Source organism: Pristiophorus japonicus, unplaced genomic scaffold, assembly GCF_044704955.1.
Source record: "Pristiophorus japonicus isolate sPriJap1 unplaced genomic scaffold, sPriJap1.hap1 HAP1_SCAFFOLD_52, whole genome shotgun sequence".
Lineage (NCBI taxonomy): Eukaryota > Metazoa > Chordata > Chondrichthyes > Pristiophoridae > Pristiophorus > Pristiophorus japonicus.
Window position 1 is genome coordinate 3,754,000 of NW_027254426.1, and position 15,509 is coordinate 3,769,508.

A 15,509-nucleotide genomic window follows, 5' to 3' on the forward strand; every position below is an offset into this window, starting at 1 on the left:
AATAAAGGGTGGTACATTCATTGTGGATGCGTGGAAGCAGTCTGATCCCGCACACTGCAGACACTTCCATGTCACCGCCAACCAGCGCTCCCGCAACCGGTGTGATCTACCTTCCAGCCTTCCGGTGCCTTGTCTGTGACAAAGTATACTGATTGTCCCGAAGCCAGTCGTTGGATTTAATTACTTTTCAGCTCCTGACTGCAGATATTCCTGTGATTAAACCTGAACAAAAGGATTACAGGGACAGTTGGATTCATCATTTCTTTGCTTGGTGAAATTTCAAAGATTGAAAGTGACGTACATCAACCCCAGACCTCGTCACCTACTCGCGAACTGCCACACGCTGCTCCCGTGAGATGGAAGCCCAGTTGCTGTTTCAAGCTTGAATACAGGTACAAGCAGAACTCATTCAAAGAAAGTCCAAGTCCCTAAGGCAGCTGATTATTTGCACCGAACTCCTTCGCAAAGAGTTGAGGTTCGTGTGGGGTGATTTGGGCACATCTTTCCCCACACTACAACACTTCAAACATAACTCAACGACTGTAAAGCGCTTTGGGGCATCTTGAGTTCCTGAAAGGTGTTGCAGAAATGCAAGTCCTTCTTTGCAAAAGTTCTATGTAATTTCAAAATTCGCAGCAGAATAATGTGTTCGCCCAATCACGTCGGGGTCACTGTTCTTTCAAAATTAATATTTTCTTTGCTGTTTGGCAATAACCAGACCCTTGCTCCAAGGTCTGTCTCACTGTTTACCCGGTGTCAGGCAGAGATACGCCTGCTGTCCTCATTTACTTCATGTGACAGGATACAAAAGTTCAAAATCAAACTGCAGGTGGCCACACATAATATTGAGCAGTCAGGATGGCCGAGCGGTCTAAGTTGCTGCATTCAGGTTGCAGTGTGCTTTAAAAGCGTGGGTTCCGTAGTGTAGTGGTCATCACATTCGCTTAACACGCAAAAGGTTCCCGTTTAAAACCAGCTGATAACCTGCTCAATTAAATATGAGAAGCATTGAATAATGTGCATTTCTGGTTCAGTATTAACAAAGCACAATATCTCCCAGCCCTGCTATATTTGTTGAATACTCTGTACAGTTCGGAACACATTCAAACTCTACAGTTTCCAGCCCTGACGGTGCAGAAAGACCCTCTCAAAGCTGTACATTCCAGCTGCTTTCAGTTGAGTTGTGAGAGATTATTGACGCATCCTGCAGCTGAGAAAAGGAAAGTTGTGTGAGAGGGATCATCAAACGAGGCCATGTGGGTTGAATTAAAGAACAAAAAAGGGGCGATCACACTACTGGGAGTGCACTATAGACTCCCAGGCAGTTAGAGGGAAATAGAAGAACAAATATATGGGCAGAATGTTGAGAAGTGCAAAACCTATAGAGCTGTAAAAGTGAAGGATTTTAACTCCCCGAATATTAACTGGGAAAATGATAGTGTGAATGGTACAGATGGTGGAGAATTCCTAAAATGCATTCAGGAGAACTTCTTTATCCAGTATCTAACAAGCCCATCAAGGGAGGGGCGGTTCTGGACTGGGTCTTGTGATCGAAGAGGGGCAGGTAGAAGGGGTATCAGTGGGAGAGCATTTTGGTGCGAGTGATCATACTCAGTAAGGTTTAGGGTAGTTATGGAAAAGGACAAAGGGGACCAGGAATAAAAGTTCTCAATTGGGGTAAAGCCAATGTTGCTGAGCTGAGATTGAATTTCGCCAAAGTGGACTGAGAACGGGTACTTGCTGGTAAATCAGTTTCAGAGCAGTGGGAGGCATTCAAGGAGGAGATCCTGAGGGTACAGAGCAAGTATGTTCCCTTAAAACAAAGGTGGGACTAACAAATCTAGAGCTCCCGGGATGTCAGGGGACATACAGGGAAAGTTAACGAAAAAAAGGGAAGCTTATGACAGATACCAATAACTCAATACTGCAGAAACTCTAGAGGTGCAGAGGTGCAATTAAAAAATATATCAGGAAAGCAAAGAGAGAGCATGAGAGAATGTTGGCAATTAAATCTGGGAAAACCCAAAGATGTTTTATAAATACATTAAGAGCACGATGATAACAAGATAAAGAGTGGGGCCTATTAGAGTCCATAAAGGGAATCTGTACGCGGAGGCGGAAGACTTGGGTAGGATTCTTTGTGAATACTTTGCATCTGTTTTCACAAAAGTGAGGGGCGATGTGGACTTTGCAATGAGGGTTGAGAAATGTGAAACATTAGATGAAATAAACATGGTGAGAGAGGAAGTATTGCTGGTCTAGCAGCTTTGAAAGTGGATAAATCCCCAGGCCCGGATGAAATGTATCTCAGGCTAATAAGAGCAGCAAAAGAGGAAATAGCAGAGGCTCTGACCACCATTGTCCAATCCTCACTGGCTACAGGTGCAGGGCCAGAGGATTGGAGCACTGCTAACGTTGTACCTTTGTTTAAAAAGGGAGAAAGGGATTGAGTAAATACAGGCTGGCCAGCCGAACCTTTTACAATTATTTGTAAAACTCCTGAGGGGCAGGATAAATCTTCATTTGGAAAGACATGGATTAATCAAGGATAGTCAACATGAGTTTGTCAAGGGAAGGTCTGACTAAGTTGATTGCATTTTTCGAGGAGGTAACCAGGAGGGTTGATGAGGGCAGTGGTATGACGTAATGTATATGCACTTTAGCAAAGCTTTTGATAAGGTCGCACTTGGCAGACTGGTTACGAATGTAAAAGCCCATGGGATTCAAGCGCAAAGTGGCAAGTTAGGTCCCAAATTTGTTCAGAGGCAGGAATCAAAGCGTAATGGTTGATGGGTGATTTTGTGATCCAGTGGGGTTCCGCAGGGCTCAGTGCTGAGTCCCTTGCTTTTTGTGGTATACATCAATGACTTGGACTGAAATGTTGAGGGTATGAGTAAGAAGTTTGCAGATGACACTAAAATAGGCTGAGTGGTTGATAATGAAGAAGAAAGTGGCGGACTACAGCAAGATATCAATGGACGTCTCAAGGCGCTTTGCAGCCAATGAAGTACTTTTTGAAGTGCGGTCACTCTTGTAGTGTGGGAGACACAGCCGCCAATTTGCACACGGCAGGCTCCTATCGGCAGCAGTGTGATGATAACCAGATCATCTGTCTCTGTGATGTTGATTGAGGGATAAATATTGACCATGACACGATTCCTGGCCACATTGATCCTCCACCACTTCAAACTGTTCTCCGAGGGACCAGCGCGATGATACTAAAACAACAAGCGAAGTTGGTAAGCTATCCATGCAGTCCATCGGAATCCAGCCACACCACCTTATACCACGGGTAACATCTCTCCATGGATTCTGGAATCTGGATCAACAAACCATAATCACATCTTATAAGGGATTCCGGGAGGTGCTTCAAGTTTTATTCCATATATGTTAACAGTTTTATGTTAACCCTGGTCGTCATTTTGGAGCGTGAGCAAGAACATCGGCAGGGCCCATGTGCAGAGGAGTGGGAAGGTCGGGGCGGATGAGCGGTGAGTGTTTGTGGCGAGATGCGGTGAATGTTTATGGTGGAAGAGCGGTGACAGATCGTGGAGGACGTGTGACAGATGAGGGGACAGGGCCCAGAAGAGCCGAGGGCCCAGGGGCAGCACGGGCCCAGCCCACACTGCGATATGTGTGGGTACTGGGTCCATGCAGCAGAGCTGGTCTCCTGTCGTCTTGGTTAACCCTTTCCACTGGACCAAGACCTGGCTCTGTCAAGCCCGTGTGGTGGCTGATGTGCAACGGTCACCCCACGTTAAAAAAATCCACACAAAGGCATCTTCCACCCCCTCAATTGGATTCAGGACTGGAACATCGGGTCCTTCATCGAAACTCCTGTGAACTCATGGAAGCAAATCGTCCTCGATCGAGGGACCGCCTATGATGATGATGATCAATGTACTGGTCAGGTGGGCAGAACTGTGGCAAATGGAATTCAATCCGGATAAGTGTGAGGTAATGCATTGGGGAGGTTTAACAAGGCAAGGGAATACACATTAAATGGTACGACACTGAAAAGTGTAGAGGAATAAAGGGACCTTGGAGTGCAGGTCCGCAGATCCCTGAAGGTAGCAGGCCAGTTAGTTAATGTGGTTAAGAAGGCATATGGAATACTTGCCTTTATTAGTCAAGGCATGGAATACAAGAGCAAGGAGGTTATGCTTGAACTGTACAAAACACTGGCTACACCACAGCTGGAGTACTGCGTGCAGTTCTGATCACCACATTACAGGAAAGATGTGATTTCACTGGAAAGGGTGCAGAGGAGATTTACTAGAATGTTGCCTGGTCTGGAGAATTTTGGCGATGAGGATAGTTTGGAGATGCTGAATCTGTTTTCTTTGCAACAGAGGCGTCTGAGCGGAGACCTGATTGAGGTGTATAAAATTGAGGGGCCTGGATATAATGGATAGGAAGGTCCTGTTTCCCTTGGCAGAGGGGTCAACAACCAGGGGGAATAGAATTAAAGTAATTGGGGGAGGGTTAGAGGGGATATGAGGGGACATTTCATCACCCAGAGGGTGGTGGGGGTCTGGAACTCAATGCCTGAAAGGGTGGTAGAGGGAGGGACCCTCACCACATTTAAAAGATACGTGGATGTGCACTTAAAGTGCCGCAACCTACAGAGGTCTGGACCGAGAGCTGGAAAGTGGGATTAGGCTGGATAGCTCTTGGTCGGCCGGTGCGGACACGATGGGCCGAAATGGCCTCACTCTGTGCTGAAACTTTCTGATTCTATGATTCTATTAATATCGATATATATACATATATATAATATATACCTTTACCAGAATTTTTCCTTGGTGGTCGAGTGGTTAAGATCCCGAGCATTAACCCTCTTTCTATTCTCAATCAGTTTGTCGCATGAAAATAATTGAGGTCTGTGAGAGGATGAATAATTGCATACCTCGGGAGCCTATTATCAGCGAGGGCAGGCATCGACGACGAGGTTCAACACTGCCTCCAGTGCGCCAGTGCAGCCTTCGGCCGCCTGAGGAAGAGAGTGTTCGAAGATCACGCCCTCAAATCAGCCACTAAGCTCATGGTCTACAGGGCTGCAGTGATACCCGTCCTCCTGTATGGCTCAGAGACATGGACCTTATACAGTGGGCACCTCAAGTCGCTGGAGAAATACCACCAATGATGTTTCTGCAAAATCCAGCAAATCCCCTGGGAGGACAGACGCACCAACGTTAGCGTCCTCAATCAGGCTAACATCCCCAGCATCGAAGCACTGACCACACTCGACCAGCTCCGTTGGACGGGCCTCATTGTTCGCATGCCTGACACAAGACTCCAAAAGCAAGCGCTCAACTTGGAACTCCTACACGGCAAGCGAGCCCCAGGTGAGCAGGGGAAACGTTTTAAGGACCCTTAAAGCCACTTCATAAAATGCAACATCCCCAACAACAGCTGGGAGTCCCTCGATAAAGACCACCCTCAGTGGAGGAAGAGCATCTGGAGGACGCTGAGCAACTCGAGTCTCATCGTCGAGAACATGTAGAACACATGCACAGGCAGCGGAAGGAGCGTGTGGCAAACCAGTCCCATCCACCCTTTCCTTCAACCACTGTCTGTCCCACCTGTGACAGAGACTGTAATTCCTGTATTGAACGGTTCAGTCACCTGAGAACTCACTTTTAGAGTGGAAGCAAGTCTTCTTCGATTTCGAGGGACTGCCTATGATGATGATGAATTGCTGTAATCACCGTTAATAACCCCGTTACTTCCTGTTACACACTGAGTTTACAGACTCTCTGGCTTCTCCTGCCCTTTGCGGGACACTTGTTCCGGTTGTAACTTTACAAACTGGGTGAGTTCGCTGATCGCGGGGAGACGGCAGGAGTCTCTGTGGCCCACTGTGAGGATGTGGAAGTGAACATGGTGGGTGGTAATTATGTGACATTTCTGTAAAGGGCAGCGGAGGAGAAGGATTGAGAGCTTTCAGTGTGGGACAGAAGTTGTTCAAGGTGAGCCAACACATTCCTGATCCTCCTCTCTTCTTCTGAGGCAGTCCCCCGGAGTCGAGGATGACTTGCTTCCACATCAGCATCGGTCCCGATCAGCGCCGAGGGAGCTCACTGTTCAGCTCCCCTCTGTTGTGCTTCCTGTAACACATGTTTCTGTAGTGTAGCGGTTATCACGTCGCTTTACATGTGAAAATTTCCTGGTTCTATCCCGGGCGGGAACATTATGTTTAAACTTGCTGTGGATGAACAATCGGAGGCGAGTTGAATCTCCTGGCAAAAAAGCAGATGCTGCCTGTGCGGTACCAGAACTGAACACAGTCCCCCAAGTGAGGTCTCACCAGGGCTTTGTGTAGCTGCACACAACATCTGTCCCCTTGTGTTCCAGTTATACGAACATAAGAAATAGGAGCAGGAGTTGGCCACACCGTCCCTCGACCCTGCTCCGCCATTTAATAAGATCATGGCTGATCTGATCATTGACTCAGCTCCACTTCCCCGCCCGCTCCCCATAACCCCTTATCCCCTCATCATTTAAGAAATTATCGATTTCTGTCTTAAATATATTCAATGTCCCAGCTTCTGTGGCAGCGAATTCCGTAGATTTACAACCCTCTGAGGGAAGAAATTGCTCCCCATCTCAGTTTTAAATGGGCGGCCCCTTAATCTAAGATCTAGTTCTAGTCTCCCCCACCAGTGGAAACATCCTCTCTGCATCCACCTTGTCGAGCCCCCTCATAATCTTATACATTTGGATAAGATTACGACCCATTCTTCTGAATTCCAATGAGTAGAGGCCCAATCTAAACAACCTTTCCTCAGAAGTCAACCCCCTCAACTCTGGAATCGACCAGTGAACCTTCTCTGAACTGCCTCCAGAGCAAGTATATCCTTTCGTAAATATGGAAAACAAAACTGCACGCAGCATTCCAGGTGTTGCCTCACCAATACCCTGTATAACTGGAGCAAGATTTCCCTGCTTTTATACTCCAGCCCCTTTGCAATAAAGGCCAAGATTCCATTGGCCTTCCTGATCACTTGCTGGTGATCGAGTTCGCGAGATATGAAGGCCAGATAACATTAGTTTTATTTGATAATTTTCTGTAACTGCCCATGACATTTACATAAAACCATGTTGACTCTGTCAAATCATGTTATAATTTTCGAAGTGCCCTGACACCACTTCCTTACCAATGGATTACAGCATTTTCCCGATGACTGATGTCAGACTAACTGTCCTGTAGTTCCCGGTTTTCTCTCTCCCTCCTTTCTTGAATAGCGATGTTACATTTTCTACCTTCCGATCCACTAGGACTGTTGTAGAATCTGGACATCGTGGTGCAACGCTTACGGGTCTAACTCCCGATCAGGAGGCTGCGTGTTCAAATCAGTTAATTTAGCTGTTGTTCTTCCGGAATTGATATTGTGTTTGCTGTTTCACAATAACCAGACCCTTGCTCTAAAACCTGTCTCACTGTTTCCCCAGGGGCACGTTCATGTTACAATGAACATTCTGAATCAGATGCCTGAAGTACAGTGTGTAAAATGGGATATGGTTCAACAGTTAACATGCAAAACACAGAACCAATTATTGAATTATCGACATTCCCTCAGTTAACATTACTTTCACTTGCAAAAGAAGCTGATCGGTTAATTAATGAAGTTTGCCCGAGAAAGCGACATAAAATTTAACAATAATGATTCACCCAACCTGGGGCTCAAACCCACAACCCTGAGAATAAGAGCCTCATGTTGGATCGACTGAGCGAGCAAGGATTATGTTAATCACATTTCCTGTCGGTGAGGCGCCTGTTGGTTCCGTCCCATTTCCCTGTGTTTCCCGATCCTGTCTGTCTCTCTGGCTCTGTTTAATCTGTGTGTGGCCACCTCCAGTTTGATTTTGAACGAATACCTGTGTTTGTGTATTCAGTAAAAACAGAAAATGCTGGAAACACGCAGCAGGTCGGGCAGTATCTGTGGAGGTGGGGAAGTGGGAATAATCGATGGGTTTGTTTGTGGCTTTTATCTGCTGCTGGGAAGTGAGGCAGCGCTGCAGGATGCTTTTTTTCGAGGTGTAAGCAGAGGTTTCCGTCGTGTAATGGTAATCACCTTCGCCGCACATGTGAAATATCCTCGGTTTGAGCACGGATAGAAACATTATTTTTGCGAATATTTTTCTGTGGGATACATTTTAAAAAGTCGCCCCAGGTTCCTTGTATCATGAGCGATGGGCATTTTAACTCACTCTCCTAAAATACAGTGTGTGTAAAATCAGATAGGGGATAAAACTTCATCAATGATTAAAGTTCCTTAACGCAGTAAAGTTCAGTTGTTGAAGTTTCCATCGATGCATTGCATAAACATAACTGAGGTGTGTGAGAGGATTAATAATGGGCTTTAATCGTTAATGAGCCCATTACTTTATGTTATAGACCCAGGTTACACACTCTCCTGCTTCTGAAAGAGTTGAGATGCGTGTGGGGTGATTGGGGCACATCTTTCCCCACATTACAAGGCTCCATCGGTACTTCATTGACTTTAAATCACTTGGGGACATCCTGAGTTGTTGAAAGGCCACGTAAAAATGCAAGTCATTCTTTGCAAAAGTTCTAACCGCAAGTTCAAACTTCGCCGGCAAATGGAGGCTCACCCAGAATTTGTTTTGACACCACGACAAAGTCCTTAAAATTGGGATTCAGCAGTTCAGCTGCTCGCTTAACATTTCCGTCTGACCTGGTGCTGCAAGTGGAGATGTGTCCGCAGTGTAGCGTTTAACACGTTTGCCTCACACACGGGTGGGAATATTTTGTTGGAACTTTCTCCTCAAACATGTTCAGGTGAGAGATTGTTCTCCAGTGAAAGGACATAAGATCATAAGAACGTAAGAATTAGGAACAGGAGTCGGCCATTCGATCCATTTTAAAGTTTTCAAAATGATTCCACGCGGGGACCTTTGGTGTGTTTGGGGCACATGATAACCACGACACTACAGACACACAGTGGTAGATGTAGTCTAAGGAACATAACCAGAGCTCCAACCAACACAGCTGGCCGATACTTCAGGAGCTGGTTTTACGAGAATAGAATGACGGTGCTATATTTAGGAAGGCTGTGAGAGTGGCAGGAATTGATCTCGTGTTTCCCAGACTTTATATGCAGGAACATTGGAACAGGAGGAGGCCATTTGGCAGCGAGTGGTTCGGATCCGGAATGCGCTGCCTGAAAGGGTGGCAGAGGCCGAATTAATCTTATCTTTCAAAATGGATTTGGATAAGTATCTGAAGGAACAATATCTCAGGGGGACGGGTAAAGGCCGGAGGAGTGGGACTAGCTGAGAGTCGGCACGGGCTCGACAGGACGAACGGCCTACTTCCGTGCTGTAACCGTTCCATGATTCTATATTACGTTTAAACTTGCTGTGGATGAACAATCGGAGGCGAGCTTAGTCTCCTGGTAAAAACGCTGATGCTGTCTGACCAGCTGAGATTTCCAGCAATTCTGTTTTTATTTTTTATTTATGGATTGAGTCGGTACAACCAGAGCTTTCTGATTCAGAAGATTCGGGGGGCACGGAAATTTGGGAGTTTAACGACTTTGAAAGGAACATTTTTGACTTGTGCAGCTTCGGTCAGAGAAATGTTTGTGTTATGATTTTTTCACAGAAAGGGATTCAGAATTACACCTTCTGGTTTAACACTTCTCTCTGGGCAAGCAGTTAAGCAATGGTTTCCATTGTATAGCAGTTATCATGTTAGTCTTTCACACACAAAAGGTCCCCAGTTCAAGCCCAGGCAGAAATATCATTTTAGAATATATTTGCTGTGAAATAAGTTGAACATAAGTACCCCAGGTTCCTTGTCTTATGAGCAATGAACATTTTAAACCAATCTCATAAAATACAGAGTGTGTTAAGTCAGATAGGGTGTAAAATGTCATCGATGATTAAAGCTCCTGAAATTATTCCAGTTCAGTTTTTGAAGTCTCGACTGTAAGTCTGCAAAACAATCTGGGTGGGAATATTGGCCCAAAAATTCCGGTTGGAGGCTTCCCGCGGACAATTCCCTTCCGACCGGAGATGTTTTACGAGCCTACCTGGTGGTCTAGGAGGCATCGTGGATTCCGCTGGGGAGGCCTTATCTTCCCGCGCTGCGAAGCACGCTCCCGTCCGGAGGGATCCCACGTGTGACTGCTCAGCCAATTAAGTACGTATTCCACAGCTTTCCCATTAATAGCAATGAGACTCGCGTACCTACGGGTTCTCAGTGCTTTTCATGAGAACAAAAAACACACACACACTGAGAAATAATAACAAACAGACCTCACATAATTAAAATTAATTGAAATTAAAGTTAATAAACGCATTAGAAAAAAACATGGTAGTTCCAATTTTTTTTAAGCTTTGTAATTCGGGTTAAAAATAAACTTACCTTAGTTGGCAGAGTTTTTCACGCGACATTGTGTTTATTTTATTTTATTTTATTGTTGTTATGAGTGTTTTTAAAAAACTTGCGCCTGTAAAATTACGCTATGCGCTTGCTTTTTCAGCTGCAAGGATTTTGAGGATATTTGCTGGGCAAGATATGCGGAAATCCCGCAATCCGTAGAAACTTTGTACGGGCCCAGGATGTTTGAATTTCCCTAAACTTACTGCGGATGAAGAATCGGAGGCAAGTTTAGTCTCCTGGCAAATGCTGCCTGACCTGCTGAGATTTCCAGCATTGCTGTTTTTATTTGCTATTTATTCTCCTGGCAAAAGGGCTCCCTTATTCCTTAATTGCTCTTTATTTAACTTCAATAAATAGATAACTTTGAGTGAGAGAAAACGGATCCACCGGGGACCTTTCGCGTGTGAGGACAACGTGATATCCGCTACACTGCAGCCCATCAAAGGGCGAGAAACCACTGAATATAAAGGATGAGCTCACAAATATCAGGGGCAGTGCAGTCTGGTCAACGTCAAACCCTCCTTTCTTATTCAGCAGAGGCATGAACGGGAGTCAGACGCCACAAAGTTTAATTAAAGATACAAATACAAGTAACACTTCCAAATCTTTTCACTGTAAAATTCTTTCACTTTATTTCAAATCGTACTGTGTTGAATTTGAAAATGAGCACCGTGGGATTTTATCTTCACCACTGATTTCCTGCATTGTTTCACATTGCAACATTAAGTTGTGAAAATACTGGCAAAACTGAGCCCCTGATTATTTCACGTCTGGGTCACATTACTTTTGGATAATTCCAGAATTAATATATTCTTTGCTGTTTGGCAATAACCAGATCCTTGCTCCAAGGTCTGTCTCACTGTTTCCCCGGTGTCAGGCAGAGATACGCCTGCTGCCCTCATTTATTTCATGTGACAGGACACAAAAGTTCAAAATCAACCTGCAGATGGCCACATGCAGCATGAAATAGTCAGGATGGCCGAGCGGTCTCAGGTGCTGTGTTCAGTTTGCAGTTTTTTCTGGAAGTATGGGTTTGAGTCCCACTTCTTCATTATCGTCATTAAGCAAAACCCATTTGTTCGGCACCACGACCAACTCCTTAAAAGTGGGATTCAGCAGTTCACCTGCTGGCTTAACATTTCCGTCTGACCGGGTGCTGAAAGTGGAGATGTTTCCGCAGTGTCGCGGTTAACACGTTCGCCTCACACGCGAAAGCTCACCGGGTGGTAATATTGAATATTTTCTGGAGTTTTCTCCTCACACATGCTCAGGGGCGAGATTGTTCTCCTGTGAAAGGTCATAAGATCATAAACATGTAAGGATCAGGAGCAGGTAAAAATACATCTCCTCACCCCACATCCCCCGCCCCGGATTTTTCCTTTTACCAACTATCTTATGTCTGTGTCCTCTGGTTGCCGAGACTCCTGCCCGTGGAAACAGTTTCCCCACAATTCTGAAAACCTCTATTAAATCTCCCCTTGACTGTGATTACTGGGGTTCAATGTGGGGAAGAGTCAGTTCATCCACTTTGCACCGAAGAATGATCGACCAGTGCATGATCTAAAAACATTATGTCAGAGAAGATTTTTTCTGTGAAATAGTTGGTCCTGTTAATTTTAATAAAAGTTGCACCGGGTTCCTGGAGTCATAAGTGATACGTCCTTGCTGGACAGTATAAATGCACACGAGGCCCATGCTTGAGAGAAGGTCAGTCTGTGACCTGTCCTTTATTCCTTTGCATTCAAGTGATGAAATTGGGTGGAGCTTCCCCTTTTATACCTGAAGGTCCAGGTTAGCAGTGTCGCCCGCAAGTTCACCACCTAGTGGTCTTTGTTCTGACAGTATACAACTTGTCAGTTTATACTTGGGTTACAATGCTGGTTGAATACATGACATCACCTACCACCCCAAAGTCTTATTGGGATCACAGGTTGAGTCTCTCTGGTGGTTTACGCTCACTTGTAGAGTGCCTGAGTTGGGGCTCCGGTTGTTGGGCGCTGGCCTGTGTGTCTGCTGTTTGCAGTGCTCAGGCCTATCCGAATTGCCCACAGTGACTGGGCTCTCCTTCCTTTGGTTCCAGTGTTCGGTCACCTGTGCTGGAGTGAACTCTATATCGTGTTCTTCCTCTGTTTCTTTTATAGGGTTGCTTAACCTCCTTTTTGTTTGATCCACGTGTTTGGGCAGATTTTTCCATTGGTAAGTTTAACTACCAGAATCCTATTGCCCTCTTTGGCAATCACAGTGCCTGTGAGCCATTTAGGCCCTGCAGTGTAGTTATGGACAACAACAGGGTCGTTTACACCAATATATCGTGCCCTCGCATTCGTGTCATGGTAGTTATATTGTGATCGGCGCCTGCTCTCAACAATTTCTTTCATGGTGGGGTGTATAAGGGATAACGGGTTTGAGCGTCCTTATCATTAGCAGCCCTGCGGGTGGAACCCCTGTGAGCGAGTGTGGTCGGGATCTATTGGCCAACAGGAGGCGTGCTAAGTGGCTTTTTAGGGAACCCCCTTGGATTCTGAGCAGCCCTGTTTGATTATCTGCACTTTTCGTTCTGCCTGGCCGTTTGAGGCTGGCTTGAACGGTGCCTTTCTGACATGGTTAATTCCATTGCCTGCCATGAAGTCCTGGAATTCAGTGCTTGTGAAGCACGGGCCATTGTCGCTGACCAAGATGTCCGGTAGACCGTGGGCGGCGAACATTGCCCGTAGACTTTCTACCGTGGCAGAGGATGTGCTTGAATTTAAAATGTCACACACAATCCATTTGGAGTGGGCGTCTACTACAACCAAAAACATTTATCCGATGAAAGGACCTGCGTAGTCATCATGGATGCATGACCAAGGCTTTGCGGGCCATGGCCTGGGGCTAAGGGAGGCTTCCCTGGGCGCAATACCTAGCTGGGCACACGTGTTGCACCTGCGAACATAAAGTTCCAGTTCTGCATCTATCCCTCACCACCAAACGTGTGACCTGGCAATTGCCTTCATCATGACAATGCCCGGATACTCATTGTGGAGTTCTCTGATGAACACCTCTCTGCCCATCTGGGGCATGACTACGCGGTTTCGCCAAAGTAGGCAACCAGTCTGAATCGAGAGTTCATCCCTGCGCATGTGAAATGGTTTAAATTCCTCAGGGCATGCCCTGTACGTGGCTGCCCAGTCCCCATTCAGGACACATTTCTTGACTAGAGGCAAAAGCGGGTCTCTATTTGTCCAGACTTTAATCTGACGGGCTGTCACGGGTGAGCCTTCGCTTGCGAAAGCTTCAACAGCCATGACCATCTCAGCAGCATGCTCGGTAGCCCCCTCAGTGGTGGCTAGTGGGAGCCTCCTGCGTGCATCGGCGCAGTTTTCAGTGCCCGGTCTGTGCCGAATTGTGTAGTCACAGGCGGCTAACGTGAGTGCCCACCTCTGTATGCGGTCCGATGCGTTTGCATTTATGACCTTGTTGTCGGCCAAAAGTGAGGTTTGGCGTTTGTGATCTGTCTCCAGCTCAAATTTCCTCCCAAACAGGTATTGGTGCATTTTCTTTACCGAATATACATATGCGAGCGCCTCCTTTTCTATCATCCCGTAGCCCCTTTCTGACTGGGACAGACTTATGGAGGCATACGCTATCGGCTGTAACTGACCCTTGGCATTGACATGCTGCAACACACACCCGACACCATAGGACGACGCATCGCACGTTAAAACAAGTTTCTTACATGGGTCATATCGCGTTAACAGAATGTTGGAACATAACAAATTGTGTGCTCTATTAAAAGCCCTTTCCTGGCTGTCCCCCCAGACCCATTCGCGACCTTTGCTTTGGAGCATGTGTAGCGGCTCTAGCAGCGTGCTCAATTTGGGAAGAAAGTTACCAAATAGTTCGGGAGCCCCAGGAACAAACGGAGCTCCATCGTGTTACGGGGTCTGGGTGCTCTCTGGATCGCTTCCGTCTTGGACGCAGTAGGGCTCATCCCGTCTACTCCTACCCTCATCCTCAGGAATTCTACCTCTGGAGCTAGGAAGATGCACTTCGCCTTTTTCAGTCGCAGCCCTACCCGGTCCAGTCTGCATAGCACCTCCTCCAGGTTGTGGAGGTGTTCTTCAGTATCGTAACCCGTGATGAGGATGTCGTCCTGAAAAACCACCGTCCCTGGAATCGACTTGAGGAGGCTTTCCATATTTCGTTGGAAGATCGCGGCGGCCAAGCGAATCCCGAACGGACATCTGTTGTACTCAAACAACCCCTTGTGTGTCGTGATGGTGGTCAGCTTCTTCAACTCACTCGCCAGCTCCTGAGTCATGTAAGCTGAGGTCACGTCCAATTTTGAAAAAAGTTTCCCACCGGCTATCATCGCAAAGAGGTCCTCCGCTCTCGGTAGCGGGTACTGGTCTTGGAGTGACACCCGATTGATGGTGGCCTTGTAATCACCATATATCCTGACCGACCCATCCGCCTTGAACACCGGTACAATCGGGCTCGCCCAGTCACTGAATTCGACTGGCAAAATGATACCTTCCCTTAGCAGGCGGTTCAATTCACCTTCTATCTTTTCCCGCATCACGTACGGCACTGCTCTGGCCTTGTGTTGTCCTGGCCTGGCTTCTGGGTTTATGTGAATCACTACCTTGGCCCCCATGAAAGTGCCAATGCCGGGTTGAAATAATGAGTCAAATTTGTGCAGGAACTGTGAGCATGATACTCGCTCCACAGAGGAAATAGCATTGACATTGCCCCATTTCCAGTTCATGACAGCAAGCCAACTCCTCCCCAGTACTGCGGGACCGTCCCCCGGGACAACCCAGAGTGGCAACCTGTTCTCCGAATCTTTGTGGGTCACGATTACAGTGGCGCTACCGAGCACCGGAATGATCTCCTTGGTGTATGTCCGTAGCTGTGCATCAATCGGTGATAATTTTGGCCTTACTGGCCTTGGACGCCCACAACTTTTCGAACTATTTGATATCCATCAGGGACTGGCTAGCCCCCGTGTCTCGCTCCATTGATACTGGGATGCCACTGAGGAGCACTTTCATCATTATCGGTGGCGTCCTGGTGTATGAACTGTATACGTCCTCCAAATGAGCTCACTGAACTT